Below are 4323 nucleotides of genomic sequence, written 5' to 3'. Positions count from 1 at the left end.
GGTTTGGTCATCATATCACTTGTCCACTTCTTTCGTCTGACTATGTTGGCAGGTCTTAATGAGGGCTTCCGTCTAGCTGCTCTGCAACGATAACCCAATCTATGGAGAATCCGTTGAATAGATTTCGGGCTCATCCCACCAACTTTGGCCAATTCTGCACTCGTTAATCTGGGATCCATTTTGATGCTCCTCTTGACAGCCCTTTTTTTGTCCTCTCTGATGGACCAGGACGACTCAGACGCTGCTCAGTTGTTTCCTTGCCGTGTTTCCTGAACTGCATGATGATTCTGTTGACTGTCGAAAGCGGGATTCCCAAATTCTGCGAAATTTGCCGCTGACTTATTCCACCATCTGCTTGACCAACTATCCTTCCTCTAACAAAATCTGACATTTCGAGAGAACCTTGAGTTTTAGGCATGTTGTAGCACAAGATAATTAGTGTGCGGACCATTTTCATTTATATAGTGCTCTGTGAACACAAATTAGGTAGCATTAATCAGTTAAATGACGAAAAATTAGGTGTATATTTACTTGTGACCACCCAGTGTATATTCAATGCATATATAAGACAATGTGTCGTAATATAATAGCATATTATACAAATAAGCATTTTACATTTTTCTTATAGTTGTTATATTTACCTCTTCCTCCTTCTACTCTCCGCTGGCCATAGAAAGGCCGGTCACGGTTTTGCTGCAGCTGGCCAGATTTCCTCTAAAAGCGACGTTCTGCACACTCTACCAGGTCGAAAACGTGTTAATTAACAATTATGTTGTTGTTTGTAATTTGTTGTTTGTTTGTTGCTCCATTCTTTTGGGATGTTTTCCATAAATAACTTACATACAGTTTCAATGTTGATAGCAGTGTCATAATGATTATGTATTAAAGCTAGAGCACTCAGTCTTTCATCAGTTTGTGTACACCTCAGGTAATTATTCACTCAGCAGAGAGCAGATGCCAAACATTCACATGAACATGAACTTAGTGGTAGTGTGGCAAAGAGATTCAGTAGTATAAATATATTTGGTACACTGAAGCACGCTTTTAATTAAGCTGTCAGCCAGTATGTGGGGCCTGTCCTGGAGAGGTATAGAAAGTCATCTTGTCTTTCTTCAACGAAGTTCTTCATCAATTGTTATAAATTAGCAATTGATATATTGTTGCATCATGTTACTATAACTTTCTGAATTTTTCGCGTTGTTTTAATTCATTATTATAGCATCAAATATATAGAATTATGTAGAATGTTCTAAACTTCTGTCTGGATATAAATACGCGTCGAAAGATTAATATTTAGATCTAGACTGCGTGATTATGAGTTTAGCGATAAATAACGCATATTGAAATGATCACAGATTGTATTGTAATAACAGAGCAGAAAAGAATAAACTCGTCTTGTCAATTGCATTCTAAAGTAATTTAACCAGCCTGTGTGTGGACTTTGCCGAAAAAAGTGACAATTATTTAAAACTCTGGAAACAATTGTGATAACCAACAGTATAACGAACATTTGTATATACGTTTGACTTGTTTTAATATACTATTTTAAAACAAGTGGAATGTGTTGTTGTTTGTTTATTGTTGAAATTTACCGCTAACAAGTCACAGGAACCTACTGTAAAGATTCTGGCTTACAAAACCTGACAGTAGCAATATGGCTTCGGACTTCCAATTACAAACTGTCAACAGAAGCCACTGTATGCGACTATATTAAGCCAAAAAATGCTGATGTTTCATCAGTTTGGTTTGGTTTGTGGCGAATTTCGCGCAAAGCTACACGAGAGCTATCTGCGTTAGCCGTCCCTAATTTAGCAGTGTAAAACTAGAGGAAGGGCAGCTAGTCATCACCATTCACCACCAACTCTTGGGCTACGAACAGTGGGATTGACCATCACATTATAACGCCCCCACGGCTGAAAGGGTGAGCATGTTTGGTGTGACGGGGATTCGAACTCGCGACCCGCAGATTGAGAGTTGAGCGCCCTAACCACCTGGCCATGCCGGGCCTGCTTGATCAGAAGAATGTAGACTATGTAGAAAACGTTAATTACCATAAGCAGATGCGCTATAACTATATAAGTATAATTTTTTCAAATGACAAATATAGAAGGTTCGGCCGAACACCCCTTGATCAAGGTACCCTCCTAATACCCCCCCCCCCCCAGTGTCACAGCGGTATGTCTGCGGACTTACAACGCTAGAAACCGGGTTTCGATACCCGTGGTGGGCAGAGCACAGATAGCCCATTATGTAGCTTTGTGCTTAGTTACAAAACAAACAAACAAATCCCAATACAGACGGGCCATCAGAGCACCATATATCACTGGACTATTTTAGTATACGTACCTCAACAAGCAAGACCACAGTGCATAAACTTATATTACCCTTGATTATCTGTGGCATATTCAAGTTAACTGAATTAACTTTAGAGAAGTCCGATAAATAAGAGTTTCATTCAAAATATGGAATTACTGAGTAATAATAAAAATGCTTACTAACTGAGACTATGTTATACGAAATAAAGAGATTGGGCAATAAGTGACAAAGAAAATTAACAAAATATTAATAAAAACCACTTAACATAAAAAATAGTGTATGTACCTGTTTGCCAGACTAAAGACTCAAAAAGACTACAGGATAGAAGGCTTATTACCTTTACCTTACCTTACCATTAACTGGGCTCTGCTTTGTTTATGCCTTGCTTTGCTCTGTGATTTAGATTTGAAGAAACCTTGTATTTATCATGTTTGACTTGCACTACCACATGACAAATTATTTTCAGAATACATGCTTGGATCTAGATATTACCTCAACAACCACTGAAGGACATTCCTTATACAAGATTGCACTATGTAATGATCTTCACGAGTAGTGACAGAATATACTTAACTCTGATAATGACAAAGAAACAAAGGTAACTTGAAACAAGATCAACATATCTCGAGCATGTTTTATGCGAAAACCTGCACATATTCAGCAGATAGAATAAATTCAGAATACAAATTATAATGCTACGAAAGACATAAACCAATGCTATATTTCTATACCAAATTCCCTGTCTTCCTTATCTAACACTTATCGGGCCCGGCATGGCCAGGTGGTTAGAGCGCTCGATTCGCAATCTGAGGGTCGCGGATTCCATTCCCCGTCCCACCAAACATGTTCGCCCTTTCAGCGGTGGGAGCGTTATATTGTGATCGTCAATCCCACTATTCGTTGGTAAAAGAGTAGCACAAGAGTTGGCGGTAGGTGGTTATTACTAGCTGCTCTCTCTCTAGTCTTTCACTACTAAATTAGGGACGGCTAGCGCAAATAGCCCTCGTGTAGCTTTGCGCGAAATTCAAACCATACCAAACCTATGCCCCTGAGATACTGTACTTTTAAATCAAGTTGAAGAGATGATCATACATGCCTTCTTGTAGAAAATCCTTTCAGTGTATCCAACCCTTCAATACATAAAAATTAAGAGAGAAGGATTATCAGTGGTGTATATGAATTATTGAACACGTTCAATCGTGTGAAGTTTTGCAAGCTTTACTTAATCGTTTGTAGCTTTGCGTGAAATTCAAAACAACCAAACTAACAGTTATCTCATGCAAGCCCACCGACAAATATTATTAAAATATACACTGTCACAACCAACATCAGTCAGAAGACAAAGGTGCTGTGTATGACTACCGCACTGTCGTTTAATTCACCCACATATCAGAGGCCCCAAGGTCGTAGAAATACTAGCCGGTTACATGTGTAATTATCAAAAGCTGACCATGAGAAATTTTGATGCTGTATCCCCGAATTGTGAGTTTTTTTCAAAACATTTGTAATGAAGAGTTACCTTTTGATTGAGATTAACATAGAACATTAGAGCAAATCATTACATTATAAACTAAATGTGACAGTTGTCGAATTTAAAGTTTTTGTCATCATGAGAGTCGTGATAGAGGCATAATATTTCGTTTCCCAAGTCTCACGAGATTGACTTTCTCGTAAAACCTTCCCATTAAGATTTGACCGACCTTGTAGCCGTCATGAAAGATACTGTTACGTCTCTGGTCGTTGGTTAACTTTCCGTAGAAATTCTTTCAAAAAAAAACAAAAAAAAAACTTAGCGATACAAATCCTTTCTTAATTAAAACTAGTTTATCATTTCTCAATTCAACTTTGAAATACACTTAATTTTCACTGTCACTTTAACTTGAACACACGCTATAATTCACAACGAACGGTTCACGCACTTTACTACCGCGTTTGACTCAATTGTCCATCTCTATCTCTTCAATCTGCAATTATTCATATATATATATATATATGCCGTCACTTCTC

The sequence above is a fragment of the Limulus polyphemus genome, unplaced genomic scaffold (genome assembly GCF_000517525.1).
Source record: "Limulus polyphemus unplaced genomic scaffold, Limulus_polyphemus-2.1.2 Scaffold800, whole genome shotgun sequence".
Taxonomy (NCBI): domain Eukaryota; kingdom Metazoa; phylum Arthropoda; class Merostomata; order Xiphosura; family Limulidae; genus Limulus; species Limulus polyphemus.
The sequence above is the reverse complement of the archived record's forward strand: the minus strand, read 5'-3'. Positions refer to the sequence as shown.